This window comes from Sceloporus occidentalis, unplaced genomic scaffold (genome assembly GCF_023333645.1).
Source record: "Sceloporus occidentalis isolate IW3139 unplaced genomic scaffold, rSceOcc1.0.p SCAF_1, whole genome shotgun sequence".
In the NCBI taxonomy this organism is placed as follows: domain Eukaryota; kingdom Metazoa; phylum Chordata; class Lepidosauria; order Squamata; family Phrynosomatidae; genus Sceloporus; species Sceloporus occidentalis.
Window position 1 is genome coordinate 1,865,631 of NW_028316981.1, and position 20,797 is coordinate 1,886,427.

A 20,797-nucleotide genomic window follows, 5' to 3' on the forward strand; every position below is an offset into this window, starting at 1 on the left:
AAGTGGTGCCCGAACAGGGACATCCTCCAGTCTTCGCTCTACTTACCTCACTCTGCAGGAGTTACAGGTGCACCTTAGCATCACGGTAATGGGCAGCTCCTTATCCATGGCTCAGCGAAAGCATGCTGAGGAGCTGCATTATTTATTACGAAAGGCAGAGAACAAAGCTAATAAGTCTGATGTATATTTGCTGGTCCAGGAGATTAGTCACCATACATCTGGCGTCCCGAAGAAGGCTCTTTATTTTATTTACGGTATTTATACCCCACCCATCAGCCTCAGAGGCTCCCAGAGCGGCTTACAATTATTATTTTAATTAGACGTTCCCTGCCCTCAGGCTTACAATCCTGACATGACACAAGACATGACACAAAAGGAGAAGGGAATCGTGGTGGGGAAGGGGATCAGGTCCAGCAGTTTTTCCCTCTCTCTGAGGCCTGGACCAAGGCAGATGGACTGGAGGGAGGGCTCTTCTTCTTAATCGAGGCTGGGCCCAATGGTGTTGGTATTTTTGGGAATAAAAGATATTTGGGGGGAAATAGGAAGAACTTTATATGTAGAGCCAAGAGCCCCAACTGAGGCGTTACACATGTGGCATTTGTGGAGACATTCCATAGAAAAATGCATGCCTGTTCCTGCCGAATCAGTTAAGGCAAAAGCAATATTGGATAGGGAACCCCCTCCCTCATGCAGGGCTCCTGAAGTTCATTCTCCCAGGGAGCCAGAGGTAGATAAGGACCCCTCAGCACCATTACCTAACAATAATTTGAAACCCCTTTAGGGGCAGCTACTGTTATATCTCCATTTCAAAAAATGGTTGAACAGTATCGGAGCTCTGGCACAACTGATTTGGATGATCTAGAGTTTTTAGCTGCATATCCCATCACTCAGGGACAGGATCAAAACGGTGGAGCAGTTTATGAATGGAGCCCACTCCCATATGCAGTAATGAAAGAACTACAGCAAGCTATTAGGGATACAGGAGTAGGAGGTAATTATGTAGGAGGCATGTTAGAAGGTATTAAAATGGGTATCTTATGATACCTCACGACTAGAAAGAAACTATGCGCATGATGTTAACCACTGCACAATATGTTTTCTGGGAGATTGAATTTTGTAGGACCTGTGAGGTGCAGGACTGCAATAGTGGAGGAGAATACACTGCAGTTCAACTTGCAGGAGTAAATAATTTTGCCATCATAATATCACAACAGGCTCAAGAGGTTCTAGCAATATCTTCTGATTGTGCCTTTTTTGTCTTTTTGAAAGATACCCCCCTCTGGTCAGCCTAAAACAAGTTATGCTACCATTTGACAAGGACCTGCTGAACCCTACTGTGATTTTCTTAATCGGTTACAATCAGCTTTAGCACAGCAGGCTGATCATCCTTAAGCGGCGACTAAAATGGTAAAGGGTCTGGAAACCATGTCCTATGAGAAAAGACTTAGGGAGCTGGGGATGTTTAGCCTGGAGAAGAGAAGGTTAAGAGGTGATATGATAGCCCTGTTTAAATATTTGAAGGGATGTCATATTGAGGAGGGAGCAAGCTTGTTTTCTGCTGCTCCAGAGAACAGGACCCAGAACAATGGATGCAAGCTCCAGGAAAAGAGATTCCAGTTCAACATCAGGAGGAAATTCTGACAATAAGGGCTGTTCAACAGTGTTACACACTGTTCCATCTTGCCTAAAGGAGGCAGTTGTGAGGCCTCTGTTAAAAAAGCTATACCTGGATCTCACAATAATAAATAATTATTGGCCAGTATCCAATCTACCATTTTTGGACAAGGTTTTGGAACATGTGGTGGGGTCCCAACTTCAGGGGTTTCATCCACATTATCATTGGATTATCTAGGTCAGGGGTCGGCTGTCAGAGATGATGGGAGTTGTAGCTCTTCACCTCTGGCTCTAACTCACCACCTTGTTATGCACCGGCGCTGACCAGTTTTGGCCAGTGTTTAATGCTTTTCTCAAAAGCAGCAGAGTTACAGAGAATAGGCTGAAGACCCTGACAAACTCTCCAAGCCTTCTCACTCTTCTTCCACAGAAGTCTTCACACTTCTCCAGGATTCTGCTGGCTCTTGTATCTTCACCCAAGACACCAGACAACTCAGTAGTCTTATATAAAAGATCTACTTTATTCTACTATATACAAATACTAATGCCCTCGCAAATCACAATCTCCAATACTCCAAACTACTCACAAAACTCCACAACTACCCACAAAAAACATTGGCAAACATAGCAGTTATTATAGCCATTGTCAAACACCACCCACTCAGTCAGTTTCCACCCAGTGGGCGTGTACATCCATTTTGATTGGTTCTCATAGTTCATCCCATACTTAAGAATTTCATCATTTCACCTTGTACACTTAATGATTCTCAGGTGTTTTCAATTGTACATTCTACATTTCTGTCCTTGGCATTTAGGACATCTAAATTACATTATCTTTTACACCTGTGTGGCTTCTTGATTGCTTTTGCTTAGTCATTGTGACTCTCACATACATGTTTTATTTCTTCTACTGTATATCCCATGTTGCATTTTCCTTAACATCAGCAACCTCTGGCCCGCGGGCTGGATGCGGCCCGCGGAGGCCTTTAAGCCGGCCCCTGGCTCCTCCTGCCGCTGCCACTGCTGCCGCCGGTTGCGGCTTTTGCTCGCTATGGGCACCGCCATTTGGGGGGAAAATGGCGGCGAAATCTGGCGCGACATTCCCTAAGGTCGCGCGACATTCCGCCGCCATTTTCCCCTCCAAAATGGCAGCGGCCAGTGCTCCAAGAGCGGCAGCAGGCCCCTGGGAGGCCTGTTGCTGTCGCTGGGGCCCTCCAGGAGGGCTCTTGCGACGGCAGCGGGCCTCTCAGAGGCCCGTTGCCTTCACTGGGTCCTCCAGGAGGGCTCTTGCGACGGCAGCGGGCCTCTCAGAGGCCCGTTGCCTTCGCTGGGGTCCTCCAGGAGGGCTCCAGTGGCGGCAGCGGGCCCCTGGGAGGCCCGTTGCCTTTGCTGGGGCTTCCAGGAGGGCCCCAGCGGCGGCAGCGGGCCCCTGGGAGGCCAGTTGCCGTTGCTGGGGCCCTCCAGGAGGGCTCCTGCGACTGCAGCAGGCCTCCCAGAGGCCCGCTGCCTTTGCTGGGGTCCTCCAGGAGGGCTCCGACAGCGGCAGCAGGCCCCTGGGAGGCCAGTTGCCATCGCAGGGGCTCTCCAGGAAGGCTCCTGCGATGGCAGCGGGCCTCCCAGAGGCCTGTTGCCTTCACTGGGGCCCTCCAGGAGTGCTCTGGCAGCGGCAGCGGGCCCCTGGGAGGCCTGTTGCTGTCGCTGGGGCCCTCCAGGAGGGCTCCGACGGCAGCAGCGGGTCCCTGGGAGGCCAGTTGCCGTCGCTGGGGCCCTCCTGGAGGGCTCCTGCGGCGGCAGCGGGCCTCTGGCGTCAGGGGCCGGCAAAGACAGGGAGGCCTCCAGTGCTGGCGGTCCCCGCCGGCTCTTTCCTGGCCTCTGACAGGGCCTGGGGCCCCGTCAGGGGCCGGCAAAGAGGAGGTGGCCTGGCCCCCGGGGTGGAAACTCCGCCCCTGGGTGGAAGCTCCGCCCCTGGAGGGTGGAGGCTCCACCCCTGGCACACGGCCCCTCCCCTGTGGGTGGAAGCTCCACACACCCCGGCTTCGGCCCCCCAGTTGTCTGAGGGACAGCAACCCGGCCCCCGGCTCAAAAAGGTTGCCTACCCCTGATCTAGATCCATTTCACTCTGGTTTCAGGCCTGGCTATGGAACAGAGACAGCCTTGGTTGCCTTAGTGGATGACCTACGCAGGGAACTAGACAGGGGGAGTGCATCCCTGTTGGTTCTCCTGGACCTCCCAGCGGCTCTCGGTACCATCGACCCTGGTATCCTTCTGAGCCGCCTCTCTGGGATGGGACTTGGAGGTACTGTTTTACAGTGGATCCATTCCTTCCTGGAGAGACGAATTCTGGGGGATTTCTGCTCAACCCTCTGGCCATTGGCCTCAAAGTTCTGGGTTGTCCCTTATCCTATTTAACATATACATGAAGCCGCTGGGAGAGGTCATCTGGAGTGTTGGGGTGCGGTGTCTTCATGTCAACCATGTCTCCTTCTTTGGAGGTCTTTAAACAGAGGCTGGATGGCCATCTGAGGGGGATGCTTTGATTTTTGTTCCTGTATGGTAGGGGAGTTGGTCTGGATGGCCCTTGTGGTCTCTTCCAACTCTATGATTCTATGGAAGAGGTCCCCAGGGGCAATCCAATCCAACCTCATTATGCTAATATCTTGGTATTCACTGAGGTTTGGTTCCAGGACCAAATAGAATCCTACAGTTGCAAGAGACCCCAAGTCCAATCCACCCTCATGCTGCCATGCAGGAAGTCACAATCAAGATGGCCCTCCGGTGTCTTTTTAAAAACCTACATGGAAGGAGACTCCACTGTAACCCGAGGGAGTGTGTTCCACTGTCGAACGGCCTTTACTGCCAAGAAGTTCCTCCTGTTTAGATGGAATCTCTTTTTCTGTAAACTTCCATTCATTGTTCCTTATCCTATTTTCTGGAGCAGCAGAAAACAAGCTTGCTCCCTCCTCAATATGAAACCTCTTCAAATATTTCCCTTCCCCCAAAAAAAAGATTTTTCTCCCCTGTGTAGTCGAAGGCTTTTGTGACCAACATCCATGGTTTTTTGTGGGTTTTTCAGGCTATGTGGTCATGTTCTAGAAGAGTTTATTCCTGACGTTTTGGCAGCAACTTTGGCTGGCATCTTCAGAGAATGCTGGCATGAAAGAGAGTTGGGTATATATATACCATGTGATCCTGGGTAAGGTGGAGTGATCTCCTTGTTAATCTGTGTATTGTTCTGTTATTGATGGCCGGGCCTCAGGGTGGGAGGATATGCAAAGAGGATTAGTGTCTGCTAATTGGTGATCATTGTCTGCTGGGAAAGCCCCTGACCCTGAGTGGTTTCTCATTTGCATTTGCTGAGTCCTCATTTTGCTATTCTTCAGAACTGGTAGCCAAACTTTGTTCATTTTAAGAGTTTCTTCTTTCCTGTTGAAGTTGTCTCCTCTCTGGTTCTTCCCTCCTTTCTGCAAACTGCATCCCTTGCTCCTTCGTGGACTCTCTGCCTTCCCATCGGCTGCAGATATAATCTAGTTTGAGACCACTTTAACTGCCCTGGCTCAGTGCTATGGAGTCCCGCGAGTTGTAGTTTCTTGTAATACCAGAGCTCTCTGGCAGAGAAGAGTAAATGTTTTACGAAACAACAGATCCCAGAATCCTATAGCATTGAGTCATTGACCATAGCATTAAAGTGGTGTCAGTATGGTTTATTTCTGCAGTGTGGAAGCAGCCCTTCCTCAAGGCCCAGGATAGCCGCAAGGGTAGACTCCTAGGAAGCTATCTTCACCCCAATCAGTCCACCTTCTGGGCTCTGCTTCTGAGGGACCCAGGCTGCTCCTGAAACCATTTCATAGAATCATAGAGTTGGAAGAGACCACAAGGGCCATCCAGTCCAATCCTCTTCTGCCATGCAGGAACTTACAACCACAATGTCTAGGGCTTCTGTCTGGGCTTTTTGGTGCAAACGGGACTTGTAGCATGGAGTAGTGGTTTCAGGGCTGGAATATGACTTTGGAGACCAGGCTTTGAATCCCAGCTTGGCTGTGTCAACCCACTGGCTGACCTTGGGCAAGGCATACTCTCTGGAAAACCCACTTTTCACACAGTGGCTCTCACTGAATCCACTGTTCTTGCACTGTTACATGGGAGTGACACAAGAAGCCACACAAACCCCACAAGATCACTTAGAAGCTGAAGGAGGACTCTATGAGGGTTTTGTGGCTAGTTACTTCATTTCTTCACTAGTCTTGTGTAGTTGATTTGGTGAGTATCTGCAGCCAAGGGGAAAACAGGGAACCCACCAAGGAGCAAGGGATGCACTTTGCAGAAAAAAAGGATGGGGGAACTGAGGATAATTATTTGTTTTTGTTTTTTTAGAGAAATATTTGAAGGGATGCCATATTGAGGATGCAGCAAGCTTGTTAGACTGCTCCATCCTCAATATGGATCCCCCTGCATAAGGATGGGGCTGCCTCCTCCTCCTCCCCTCCTCATGACGGCCGCCACTGCCACCGCCTCCTCCTTCCCCTCCTCCTCCTCCACACGACTGCTGCCATCACTGCCATTGCACAGGGCTGCTGTCGTCACTGCTATTGCAGCAGCCGCAGCGGAAGCCCCATGTGATGGCGGCTGCGACAGGCCATGGAGGAGGAGGAGGAGGGGTGAGGAAGAGGAGTCAGAGGCAGAGGGGCTTCCAGCAACCTTTACAGCCAGAAATCCTACCCCTTCTTTCGGCCAGTGGCCTCCCTGATTGGTTGGGAGGCTGGGAAGGGGCGGGACCTCTGACCGCAAAGGCCGCTGGGGTTTGTAGGCGTCCAGAAGTCCCGCCCCTTCCTGGCCTCCCAACCAATCAGGGAGGCCTCCGGGCGGGACTTTCGGCCGCAATGGGGGTCATGGTCTATCAAAGGTTGGGAACTGCTGCTCTAGAAGGCAATTTCCATAATCACAAAAAATCAACATGGGTTTCATGAGGAACTGAGGAGGATAATCTTTTTTTTTTTTTTTTTTTTGGAAGGGAAATATTTGAAGCGATGTGATATTGAAAATGGAGCAAGCTTGGTTTCTGCTGCTTCAGAGAATTCAACCCAGAACAGTGGATGCAAACTTCAGGAAAAGCGATTCCAGCGCAACATTAGGAGGAATGTCCTGACATTATGAGCTGTTTGACAGAAGAACACACTCCTTCCTAGGAGTGTAGTGGAGTCTCCCTTCTGGGAGGTCTTTAAACAGAGACTTTGAGAATGTGTTGTGCGCTACCCAGTTGCAAAATTGTCTGGTCAGCATGTCCTCACTGACCTCATATAGGTATGCCCTACATTTTAGGGGGATGAGTGTGTCATCACAGAAAGGGGGCAGGTTTGTGCACAAGCACAACAAACTATATTTCCTTGATGACCATGCCCAGTGTGCCACAGTGAACAATGTGCCTCTGCACTCAGACTGTGCACACTATTTTCATAGGGTGCTAGGACACACTAGTTTCACTAGTTTGGGGAAACTAGAAAGTATTTGTCCTGGGCTGAAGATGGAGGACTGCAAGAACCATCTGTTCTGCGTGCAGCAAGACAAAGCTGAAAGCTTTTCCTGTTGCCAAAAAAAGCAAATGCAACACCCAGAGGCCATTTCAAATGGTGCATGCTGATCTGGCTGGTCCCTTCACCAAATTTGCTGGCAATAGTTGGTATCTAATGGTGATAGTTGACAGGCACACCAGATACTCCTATGCCTACACACTCAGGGAAAAGAATGAGGTGGCTGCCACATTCAAGAATTGGGTGGAGATATGAGTACAAGATTGGTACTCTGGTGACAGATCGGGGTGGTGAGTTTTTGTCCCACAATTTGGGCAACTGGCTAAAACAAAAGGGCATCCGCCATAACACCACAAATGTTGCCACTCTGCAGGAAGATGGTTTGGTGGAACAAAAAATTGGGGTGTTGAAGCAGATAAAAGATAGTATGCTGCTGAATCCTGGGACCTCAGAATCCTTCTGGGGAGAAGCCATTTTGACTGCTTACCACATCACTAATGGGGTGTGGAACTCTTCAGTAAAACAAATGCCCTACTACATGCTGTATGGGAGGCCACCCAACCTTAGCTACTTAAGAGTGTTTGAGCAATATGCCAATGTCTTGGTTCCCAAAAATTCAGGAATGCTGGTGACCCCAAATGAAAAAGACTGCTTGTCAGATATGAGAATTCTTTTCGTTTTTACCTGGAGAATGGTCGCATCCTGTTGTCCAGGAGTGCTAACTCTGAAAAACACTCTGGGTGGGAGAAGATCCACAAAAACCAGGAGGTATTTGTGAGAGTGGGACAACAAGGAGGTAGCACTGGAACTGGAGGGGTGGGAACACCACAGGCGAAGCCAAAAGGCCAGCCTAGCACCTCAAGGGAAACCATAGGTACACAGACCTCGCCCATCACTGTTAGGAAGTTTGAGACAGTGCCATCTGGAGATGAAGGAGTACAGACCAATAGTGACAGTGAGGATGATAAGGGGCGAACAAGGGTCATCATTCCCAGGAGGACTCAGAGTCAGAAGGCCACCTGATCGTTTTGTTGTGCAGAATGTCAGAGTGTGTACTGTTGTGGCTGATGAGCTGGAGAGCTACCAGGAGCTTCTCACCTACCCAAGGGAGGAACAGGAAAAATGATTTGATACAATGGAGAGTGAATTCTCATCCTTGGTGAATAGGGAGGTGTTTGAAGTGGTAGAAGGGCCAGGAGACCAAAAGGCCGTAGGTTGCAAGTGGGTGTTTAAGAGGAAGGAGATGCCAGATGGGACCCACAAGTATAAGGCCAAGTTGGTAGCTAGGGGATTTTCTCAAGAGCATTTTGAGAGTTTTGATAAGATGTTCTCTCCAACTGTGAAGCCAGAAAGTCTCAGGTTGGTGTTGGCATTGGCAGCAAGAAAGGGCCAAGTGGTGAGGCACTTTGATTTTGAGACAGCTTACTTAAACGCATGGCTGGATGAAGAGGTGTACATGGAGCAGGCACCTGGTTTTGATGATGCCAAGGAGGGCAAGGTGTACAGGTGTTACAAGAATAAAAGCCTTGTGAAGAGACATCTGGCTAGAGTCTCTTTTGTCAGCTTCTGGAAGGGAAGACACATTTCTCCACTTTGCACACAGCTACCTGTCACTCATGAGGTGGTCATCCTGGTGTAGAACATCAGTGTGACAAATCACGCACTGCGCAACAACACTAACACAAACTGCTTGAGAGAGAGAGCCTGGAATCCATCTTCCAGAGGGTAAGCCATTGAGGTAATAGAATCATTGAATTATAGAGTTGGAAGAGACCACAAGTGCCATCCAGTCCAACCCCCTGCCATGCAGGAAATCACAATCAAAGCATCCCCGACAGATGTCCATCCAGCCTCTGCTTAAAGATCTCCAAGGAAGGAGACTCCACCACACTCCAAGGGAGTTTGTTCCACTGTCGAACAGCCCTTACTATAAGGAAGTTCTTCCTAATGTTGAGCTGGAATCTCTTTTCCTGAAGCTTGCATCCATTGTTCCTGGTCCTGTTCTCTGGAACAGCAGAAAACAAGCTTGCTCCCTCCTCAATATGACATCCCTTCAAGTATTTAAACAGGGCTATCATATCACCTCTTAACCTTCTCTTCTCCAGGTTAAACATCCCCAGCTCCCTAAGTCGTTCCTCATCGGGCATGGTTTCCAGACCCTTCACCATTTTAGTCACCCTCCTCTGGACATGCTCCAGTTTCTCAAAGTCCTTTTTGAACTGTTGTGCCCAGAACTGAACACAATATTCCAGGTGGGGCCTGACCAGAGCAGAATAGAGTGGCACTATTACTTCCCTTGATCTAGAAACTATACTTTTATTAATGCAGCCTAAAATTGCATTGGCCTTTTTATCTGCCACATCGCACTGTTGACTCATGTTCAACTTGTGGTCTACTTGGACTCCTAGATCCCTTTCACACATAGTTTCATTTAGCCAGGTGTCTCCCATCCTACTTTCATTTTTCTGCCCTAAGTACAATACCTTACATTTCTCCGTGTTGAAGTTCATTTTGTTAGCTTTGGCCCAGCTTTCTAGTCTATTCAGGTCATTTTGAATTTGATTCTGTCCTCTGGAGTATTAGCTATTCCTCCTAATTTGGTGTCATCTGCAAATTTGATAAGTATGCTCCCAATTCTGTCATCCAGGTCATTGATAAAGATGTTGAATAACACTGGGCCCAGGACAGAGCCCTGTGGGACCCCACTGGTCACTTCTCTCCAGGATGAAAAGGAGCCATGTTGAGCACCCTTTGGGTTCGGCCAATCAACTAATTACAAATCCATGAGACAGTTACCTTGCCTAGCCCACATTTTACTATCTTGTTTGCAAGAATGTAATGGGGAACCTTATCAATGGCCTTACTGAAATAGAGTAGTGTCGTTCCGATGTACCTGACCTGCTTGGATGGGGTCAAGTGAGACTTTTTGACATTGCCCATGACTCCAAGAGGGATTAAGTGAACTGGATGTCCTGAAGTAGTCTCTCCCGGGCTGGTGCTGTGAACAGCCAGTCGTATAAATAGGGAAAGAGTGTGATCCTATGTTGGTGTAGATAGGAGATGACTGGTACTATGCACTTCATGAAGACTTTCAGCGCTGTGGAAACAGCAAACAGAGTACTCTGTAGTGGAACATCTTAGTCCTGATGGCAAAGGCAAGGAACCTCTGATGGTCCTGTCGAATACCGAAGTGAAAATGGGCATCTTTGAAATCAAGAGCCATGAACCAGAAGTCCTTCTGCAAGAGTGGCAGAATAGAGGCATGAGTTACCTTGTGGAAATAATGGTAGGTAATTTAAGTACTGAGCTGTCTCAAATCCAGAATAGGCTGAAGGTCTGAGTCCCTTTTAGGGATGGTAAAGTATCGGGAAAAGAAGCAGTGAAGGGTTTACAATTCGATAACACCCTTCTTTAACAGTGTGCGCACTTTGTCGAGCTGGGTGTCTGAGGGGCTGGTGAAGAGAATAGCTCCGGTGGTAGGGAGCTCATCGAATTTGAGGACATAGCCCCTACAGAGTCCAAGGTGATCGAGGCCCAGGTGTTATAGAAAGGCCTTAACCTGTCCCCAATGATGGTTGGGACAGAGTGTGCTGCCACACTTCAGAAGCTCCACTTGGCTTATTGGAAGTTTTCTTGTAGCCTTTTTGGAAACGAGGCTGGGATGGTTGATGACGTCCGGAAGAGGAAGAAGAGGACTTAAGTGGTTGATGCTGATGAGGCCTGTCCTGAGGCTGGTACTGCTGGTCCTGTTGTTGATAGGAACACTGGTGGTACTGAAGGTTCCAGGGGCGTTGAAAGCTGTACCGAGGCGAAGGGGACCAGACATATGAAGAGGACATGCTGTGTCTCTTGGCCACAGCCTTCATACGGTACCTGAAGTTCAACTTCTCGTCCGTCTCTTTGTTGAAGAGACCGGAGTCATCGAAGGGCATGTTCTCTATTGCCGCCTTGGCCTGCAGGGTGAGATTTGGGCAGCAGAGCCAAGCATGCCTCCTGAGGGCTATCAAGCCCAACAAGACTTTGGAGGCACAATCAGTGGAATGTCTTGTCGAGCTAATCTGTTGGTCCCTGACCAGGTGAGCCTCTGTGTGGATTGCAGAGGCAAACCTGTTCCACTCCTCCAGAAGCTCATCGATAGCAGGCTCCAACTGCTCCATTAGGTGTTGGATGTAGGCTCCCGTACACGCCACGTAGTTGGTAATCTTTATGACCAAAGCAGCGGATGTGTACAACTTCTTGGCCAAGGTGTCAAGCTTCTTGCTTTCCTTATCCACCAGAGAAGAAGACGTGTGAGGGATGAAGGCAACCTGGGAACCCTCCACAATGACCGAATTGGGCTTTGGATATTCAAAAAGCCACTCAGGGCCAGAAGGAGCGGTGCAATATAGATTTTCAATTTTCCTGGAGGTTGATGCCACAGTTGCAGGAGTCCACCAAGATCACTTCGCAATTTTCTCAAGGGAGGGTAAGTATCCAAAGGATCGAGGAGCCGGGATGGAACCGTGGATCTGGCCTTCATTGGGACCAAGTGCCTCTTCCTCCGATTGGGCGACCTCCAACTGGAGCACAGCTGCCATTCAGATGACAAGGTCCGAAAAGGACTTGACATCGTCGCTAGGAGAGGGTGGATCAGGTTCTCCGAACTGTTGAGGAGATGAGAGCCTTTTTCATATCCTCCAGAGTGGGGGACTGCTGTCGAACCTGCGCACTCAGCACCAAAAATAGAAGCGGTGGTAGCAAAAATCATGCTAGATGGAGCCTTACAGATCCTTGGTCTGCCTGTCTGCATCTTTTTCAGCAGACTTTCCAGGCTGATCCTTCTGGGAGTCAGCAGATTTCTCCGGTGCTCCCTTTGGGAGTCAGAGGCTGGTGCTGTAGCCGGGCGAAAGGCCTTCTCAAAGAGGGAGGAAGCCTTACGTTTTTGGTCCCTGTTTTTGAGGGCCTGAGTTGCCATGGCTCTACAAGCGGGGCAGGCCTTGGTGTTGTGTGCCTCGCCGAGGCAGAGGATGCACTTATCATGGCCATCAGAGATTGGGATCGTGACCCCACAAGTAGTACAGCACTTAAAGGAGGCACTTAAATAAATAAATAAAGCACTTAAGCACAATTCAAAGCCGAGTCGATGAGGTGTGAACAAAATCCAGAGGACAAACTAGAATAGTTGTTTAACACACTGAAAGTCGAGAACCAGACAAGAGACAAACAATGTCTGAGAATAATCTGAAGAATAATCGTTTTTACAAGCCAGAGGTCAGAAAAAAAGCACATTCAACACTAATAACTGTTAGCAGGGATTAATCCAAGCTAGCGAAGCTCCCCTGAGCTGCTATATGCATTGGAAAGAAGGAACTGAGGAGCAGCGGGACCAATAGGGACAGTATGTAGAGTGGGCAGAGATACCACCCAAAAGTTGCAAACTAAATTTTGCCTGGAGAGTCTACAACTTTCCGAGTTTTGCTGTGCAGGTTGGGTTAACCTATTTGTGTGATTTGCAGAGACCACAAAGAATACACACACACACATATGTTAGCAAGTAATGGACTGATTCTATGATTCAAAATATGAGGCGAGATACAATATTAAGCTGTGTATTTTAATTTATTTAGAAATGTTATACAAAAACAATATAATTGCAGCACATATATTTTCTAGCTGTAAACCGTTAGTGAATGATAGTGACTCAACTAAAAATGTTTTAAAAAGGGATTAATGTTTCCCTTGTACAGTATTGTTCTCAAGTGTCCAACATAGTCCAATGCTTTGGGGTCCATATTCTTTCAAAATGGCCTGTTCTGGCTCTTTGCATTCTGTTTTGGCTTTTGCCCAGTTCCCTACACCAGACTGCTGTTGCTCTGACTGCAAGATGGACGCAGCCAAAAATAAGAGCAGATCCTCCTCCCTCCCTCTCTCACGACAGTCATGATCAGGGGTCGGCAACCCCCAGCCTGCGGGCCGGAGGCGGCCCGCGGAGGTGGCAGGACCGTCCCCAGCCTGGTCCTGCTGCCGCCGCCTCCTCCTCCTCCTCCTCCACCTCCTCCTGGGCCATGCGACCGCACTGCCCTCCTCCTCCTCCACTGCGCGGAGGAGGGAGAGGAGGGCTGTGCGGCCTGGGGCAGAGGAGGCAAAGGGGGAAGCCCCACGCCGCCCTCCCCACGCTGCCCTCCCCGCCTCCCCATGCGGGCCCACGCTGCCCTCCCTGCCTCCCCGTGCAGGCCCGCGCCGCCCACCTCCTTCTCCTCTGCCTCCTCCGCCCTGCCCCCAGGCCGTACGGCGCATGGAGGAGGGGGGAGGAGGAAGAGGAGGAGGGGGAGGAGGAGAAGAAAGAAGAGGGGGAAGAGGAGGGGGGAGCAGAAGGAGGAGGAAGAGGAGGAGGGGGGAGCAGGAGGAGGAGGAGGAAGAAAAGGAGGAGGGGGAGAAGAAGGAGGAGGAGGAAGAGGAGAAGAGGAGGAGGAGAAGAAAGGAGGAAGAGGAGGAGGGGGGAGCAGAAGGAGGAGGAGGAAGAGGAGGAGGGGGGAGCAGAAGGGGAAGGAGGAGGAGGAAGAGGAGGTGGTGAGTGGCCAGAGGCCTCAAGGTTTTTAAAATTTTTATTTTGGGTGCTTTTAATGCTAACAAGTCTCCCTTGTTTTGACAGTGATAGTGTGGTGGTGGTGGTGATGATGATATGAGTCAGCTTGAGAGGCATGCAGGCACTGTTTCAGAAGCCGAGAGAATGTCACCTTCCAAAGTATGTTTTGGGTGCTTTTAATGCTAACAAGTCTCCCTTGCTTTGACAGTGATAGTGTGATGATGATGATGATGTTGATGATGATATGAGTTAGCTTGAGAGGCATGCAGGCACTGTTTCTGAAGCCAAGAGAGTGTGACTTTCCAAAGTGCCTTTTCTGTGTGTTTTTGGTTCTTTAATGGTGATATTGATATCAGAAAGCCTCTGAGGCAAGGGCAATGTAAATTGCTGTGATTTTTACAAACTCATGCGCAGTGAAGAAAAACCAAAGTCCCTTGACCAAGTACACACTTTTGAGAAGTACACTTGGTGCAAGAACTGTGAAACCACCTTGACATGTTCAATATGCATAGCCATGTGAAACCATGTTCAATGTGAAACCCAAGCCTCTGAAATATGCAAGAGGCCATGTTAAGTAAAGCCATGTTCTCTGCCCAAATGTGCTGTTTGGAATGGGGGGAGGGGGGGTTGGCCAGAAAGGGAAGTACATTTCTGCCATCTGTCTAGGAATAATGCCCAAATGTCCTCCATTTTGATCATGCCTAAGAAACATGCATTTATATTAACATTTTTAAAAAAACACCAAAAATTTTTGTATGTCCTCCATTTTAAAAAACGTGTCCTACATTTGAAAATGTTGTCCTATATTATTTAATTATTTATTTTTTGGCTCATGTCAGATACAACAATTGAATTATTTCTCTCCTCTGTAGATTCTCTGATGCTTCAAACGATGCAAAGTTTGAGCAAAGTATCTCCCCCACTGGTGGCATTTTTATGGTTTCTCTCCTGTGTGTACTCTCTGATGCTTCACAAGGGCTGACTGCTGAGAAAAACTATACCCACACTGCTGGCACATGTATGATTTCTCTCCTGTGTGGACTACCTGGTGCCTCACAAGATGTGACTTGTAAGCAAAACCTTTCCCACACTGTTGGCATGTGTATGGTTTCTCTCCTGTGTGCACCCTCTGGTGGGACACAAGGGTTGACTGCCGAGAAAAACTATTCCCACACTGCTGGCATGTGTATGGTTTCTCTCCTGTGTGAACTCTCTGATGCTTCACAAGGTCTGATTTGTAAGCAAAACCTTTCCCACACTGCTGGCATGTGTATGGTTTTTCTCCTATGTGCACCCTCTGATGCTTCGCAAGATCTGACTTGTAAGCAAAACCTTTTCCACATTGCTGGCATGTGTATGGTTTCTCTCCTGTGTGGAATGTCTGGTGTCTCACAAGAGCTGACTTTTGAGCAAAACCATTCCCACACCACTGGCATATGTATGGTTTCTCTCCTGTGTGGACTCTCTGGTGTCTCACAAGAGCTGACTTGCGAGCAAAGCATTTCTCACACTGCTGGCATGTGTATGGTTTCTCTCCTGCATGGACTATCTGATGGAACACAAGATCTGACTTGCGAGCAAAGCATTTCCCGCACTGCTGGCATTTGTATGGTTTCTCTCCTGTGTGGACTCTCAGGTGCCTCACAAGGTATGATTTGTGAGCAAAACCATTCCCACACTGTTGGCATGTGTATGGTTTCTCTCCTGTGTGGACTCTCTGATGGGACAAAAGGACTGAATTGTGAGCAAAACCTTTCCCACACTGCTGGCATGTGTACAGTTTTTCTCCTGTGTGGACTCTCTGATGTCTCACAAGGTCTGACATCTGAACAAAGCATTTTCTACACTGCTGGCATTCATACCATTTCTCTCCTGTGTGGTTTATCCAGTGGCTCACAAAATCTCTGTGCACTTTCAAATGTGCCATAAGTAGTGAATTATATGCAAAGCATTTCCCACAGTTCCAGCATTTGTGTGGTCTCCTTACTGTGTGAGCTTCTTGGTGGTTCACACTGTACAATTTATAATCAAAACCTTTCAGAGATATTTCATACCTAAAGTGTTTCTTTACACCGTGGGGCCTCTTCCAAGGCACAAGTGCCGTATTTTCAGGAAAATATTTCGCAGATGCATTGTGTTTGTAGGGCTTCTCTCTGATGTAACCTTCCTCTTCTGAATGTTGTGCTTGCTTAGTAAGTTCCAGTGTTTGCTTAGAACAACTTCCATACTTAGTACATACATATGTTTTCACCCAGTTATCTGCTGTGAAGAAAAAAAACAGAAAATAATGCGAGGCCACCTCTGGAGGTCTTCCAGCATGAGTCTATGGACAACCTGTACCAGAAATATCAGGGATCATACTATATAAATAATTGGGGTTGTATAGATGGGCATAAAGAGCCGGCATGGGGACAGGGTTGGGGTGTGGCGGCCGCACATAATCCACCCAACTCTACCCCCACACCGGTGTGATGCTGCCCAAACAACCACACAGCAGGCAGCATCACGCTGCGTCTTCGTCGCAGCGTTTATACACATTGCGCTGAAAAAGAGGAGACAAGCCGCCACCACGGCAGCTAGCTCTCCTTTTCCACTGCGCAAAAAGGAGCTGCTTTTTGCAGCTTTTTTTCCTGGGACAATGGAAAGGCCAGATCAGGGCTATGGTGTGCGGTTGCCGTGTCCCTGATCTGGTGCTTCCAGGGGCAGCTGTCAAGCCCCATTGTTTTGTGGATTTTCGATCATACTCACTTTGCTATACAGCCAACACAGCTATCCCTGTATATGTTTTCTGGATGTGAAGACATTGCATTTTATCTGTCACAGGGGAATCCTAAAGAGAGAACCAATGGACTACGACTTTACTGAGGTTTCTACTTAAACAAAGATAAAACAGGTTTTTTTTAACTTTTAAATTGGAACTGCACTGTGTTGTGATTGTGATTTTCAGCTCCAGGCTGCAAAGGAAAATTCCTCCCATGCAACTGCTGCTTCTGCCTTGATAAAGAATTGCTGGACAGGCAGTTACTCACAAAGAGGCTTTAAATCGTCAGGCTCAGATATTTACAATTCATACAATCAAACTGCTCAGCCAGACGCCACTATACAAACTCCACCACACGGAGTATTCATCCCTCTCCCTTATATACACTTTTCCTCTTGGGGTTTTTGAGCCCTTCTCACTCCTGAGGCGTCACTTGGTTTCCTGTCACCTGACAGCTGTGACGTTGCAGAATTGAAGCCTGTTGGTTTCACCTCCTGTGCCTGTGTCATCAGCTTCCTATGACACACAGCTCTTCAAATGCTGACTCTTGATGGCTGCTACCTGAACTCTGGTAACCCCATCATCTTTGTCCCAGTTCCCCGTGGTCACATCCATGGCATTTTCTGGACCAGGGTGCTTTGTGCTGACATGGTCAACATGGCGATCCCTGGATATGTTTTCTATGTGATTTAAAGTTCATTGTTCAACGAAGTACAAGACACGTCCTTACACAACACTGCTTCCAGGTGTGTGACTGGGGAAAGATGTGGTGTGTGGGGTAGAGGCATTCAAAGTGACACCTGTTCCCCTTAAGGAGCTTAGTTGAGACACTATTCCCACTACAAAGCAATGTTTCTGCTGTTATTTTTCTTTTGTTGTTCATTTTGTTCTCTGACATGAAGTCAACCTCTGGTGATTCCATGAATGAGAGACCTCCAAAAGCTCCAGGCATCAACAGCCCTGGGGGGTCTTGCAAACTCAGGGCCATGGCTTCCTGGGTTGAATCAATCCACCTTTAATGCGGTCTCCCTCTTTTCCTACTGATGTTGTGCAGTTTTGGATTTTCATCTCTGTACAGGTCAGCAGCTGAACATCCTTTAAGCATGAGTCCAGTTGCATCCTTAGACACGGCACTACTTGAACTTGTCCTCTGCTCTTCAGTCTCTAAAAGATCCTCCATCAAGTGTAACCCTGCCACACACACTACTGCTGCTGCCCGCTAGCTTTTGGCACATTTCGCCTGCCTCTTCAGCAAAAGCCTTTCTGTCTTGAACCCTACTACCACTGTGCTGCATCAGCATAGCCTCTTGCCTCACAGAAGCACGCAATCCCACCACTACATTTTAGAATGGAAATTATAATCAACAAGAGAGCCTTACCAAGACAGCCCATAATCCCACAGGTTTCCTCCATGACCTTCAAAGGCTCATCCCTTTTCCATTTGGGCTGAATCAGGACTCACTTCAAAGTATTGTAGCTGTTAATGTTAGTATTTTATACGTAAATGAATTTTAAAATAGAAAGCATCCAGGGAAAGAGAGATCCTTACCAAGAGAGACCATGATCCCACTGATCTCTGCCGTGATCTGTCTGTGCAGGGCTCTCTGGTCAGGATCCAACAGGGCCCACTCCTCTGGGGAGAAAGACACGGCCACCTCCTCAAAAGTCACCAGGCCCTAAAGACAGAAGAAAAAGGTTCTTGCTCACACTGGCATCAAGATGGCTGCTGACTGTGGCAATTAGGACAATAAATAAAATAAAACTTTTATTTATACCCCACTTTTCTGCTACAAAGGCAATCAAAGCGGCTTACATATTTAAAACAGAACCCATATAGAATATATCCTACATATACAAAACTATGTCTTAGCCGCTTTAAAAAAGAATTGCATATATTACATTTTAAAGTTAGTCTGTTAAAAACTATTAATAACAACAATCTAATGGGCCAAGTGGTAGCATAATACATACATACATAGAGTGGGGAGGATTCATTTGTAGCTGTGTCATTCTATTCAGGAAAGGCCTGCCAGAAGAGATCCATCTTTACAGTTTTTTTGAAGCTGTCTAAGCTGGTGATTTGATGGATCTCCTCCGGCAGGCCATTCCACAGTCTGGGAGTGATTGCAGAAAATGTTCTCTGGGAGGCTGCAGTTAGTCTGGTCTTTACAGACTGCAATAAATCCCCTCTCTATATATAAAGTATAAAATATAAAGAAGTCTTATAGGCAGCTGAAGTGAGACTGGTTCTTCTGCCAACACCAGCATGATCATTGTGAACAAGTTCAGATAACACAGGAGCCTTAGTCCATGACATACTCTACAGCTTCAGTAAAAGGAGATTGGCTTTAAAGAAACATTACACCACAACTGAGGGAAAAATGCCAAAGGTTTTATGCTTCAGGATTTGAACCAGGGTAGGCAACTGCAGATGGGGTTGGCAGGTGAAACGTGGGCATTTCAGTATGCCAGGAGGGATGATGCTGGCTCACTTCCAAATGCCACGATGGACACTTTTCAGCTGCTGTTTCTGGTTTATTTTTTCCAATTTTGGGGGGAAACTTGTGAAATTTTACGGTATACCACCCTCCCATTTGGCAGGGACATTGCCAATTAGTTCTCTTTTGTCCACTTTTTCAATTAAAATGACCCAGTTTCCTCCTCCCATTAGCTTACACACTGTAATCCTCTTAGGGAGTACTTAAGTGCACTGAAAAGCAGTATAGAAATGCAGTAGCTATTGCTATTGCTTTGTTCTCATCTTACTTACGGGGATGCTTTGATTTGGATTTCCTGCATGGCAGGGGGTTGGACTGGATGGCCCTTGTGGTATCTTCCAACTCTATGATTGAATACTTCAACTGCTGCAAACTTAGTTCAAAGTGCAAAAGGAGTTTGCACTCCATTAATTCCATCACCATAGTGTAGTGGTTTGAGTGTTGGATTAGGATTCTGGAGACCAGGGTTTGAATCCCCACTAAGCCATGGAACCCCAATGCATGACCTAGGGCAAGTCACACTCTCTCAGTTTCAGAGGAAGGCAAAAGGAAACACTCCCCCAGAAAAGGAAACCTCTGTGATAGATTGTCCTTTGAATTTTCATCAGTTGGAAATAACCTGAAGGCACACAACAACAACTCAGTGAAGGGGAAAAGAAAGATGGGGCCAAATCTTGCCCTTCCCAGTACAGTCTGGGAAAAGCCAGTGACTGCAGCCTCTTTAAATGGCTGCATATGTACTTCTTCAGCAATAACCTTTGCCCTCTTAACAACAGTCTGTTGTTCCCTGGCCACACATGTGGCAGTTTGCATGTGTGAAATGTTGGAGGATATGTTAAAGGTGCTAGAGAGGGACTGGAGAGTCAACTGCTGAGGGTTTGGCTGGTTTCTAGCCAATTTGAAAACAAACAGGATATAAATTGTCTGTGCAGGGTATGTATATAACAAATTTTAAAAGATTAATAATAAATAAATTAATAATACAACAATATGAGAGAAGGTCCATGGGACGTAAATCATTCATGGCCTAAGGTCCTAGAAGGTTTATCTACAAAGAGATACCAGATACAGTCTTCATACATGGCCAATAAAGTTCTTATGTTCTCCAATTTTGAGCTAAATATTACCTGAAAACTGGCATTAAAAGCAATTTCCCCACCCCTGCCTGAAACATCCCTGAGTGGCATTGGCCATCTTCCTTGTAGAGGCCAATGTTTCCCCTGGTCCTGCTGGTTCCTTGACAGCTCCAGAAGCTCCTGTAGCCTCCCTCTGAATGCCAGCTGCTGGACACAGAGGGAGAGGGATTTGTTCTGGACCAAGGAAGAGGGTAGGATTATCTATCAACTCCCCTTTTGGGCTCAAGAAAAAGTTCAGATAAAAAGGAGAGCAACTCTAACTCAAGAATAAGAAGGCTGAAGACACGGGGATTCAAACCTAGAGAAGAAGTTTGCATGTTTTTACAATTTTTAAAAATCCAAAGTAAACTGAAACAAAGTTCTCCACTAGCGCCGAGAAGGATGAGATCTAGGAAAAGAGGAACCCAAGCTGCTCCAGTTCTCTTGTTCCAGGATTCCTTCTCCTTACCTGATCTGGTTCAGATGCACCACAAAGAGGAGGAGGCGACTGAGTCCTTGTTAGTGGAATCATTTCAGCTTCTGTGGGAGAGACCAAGGCAGAGAGGAATCCAGTCACATCAGCTGCTGTTAGAAACAGCAATCATCATCATCATCATCATCATCATCATCATTTCAGTGCTTACCAACTACATTCTACATTATAATTCATTATAATACAATACATTGTAATACAATATATCAAGGTATTGTATCAAGTT

At 47.5% G+C, this 20,797-nt stretch overlaps 1 pseudogene across 1 annotated transcript in view; it reads right to left on the minus strand.

The window, feature by feature from the left end:
• Window positions 1-14,317: 14,317 nt before the first annotated feature.
• LOC149320344 (uncharacterized) overlaps window positions 14,318-20,797 on the minus strand; it is a 40,091-nt pseudogene continuing 33,611 nt past the window's right edge. The window contains exons 9-11 of the transcript XR_016278055.1: window positions 20,548-20,618; window positions 18,015-18,141; window positions 14,318-15,966 (exon numbers count right to left, since the gene is read on the minus strand). The product of XR_016278055.1 is annotated as an uncharacterized LOC149320344 (transcript). The remainder of the gene's footprint in view (window positions 15,967-18,014; window positions 18,142-20,547; window positions 20,619-20,797) is intronic.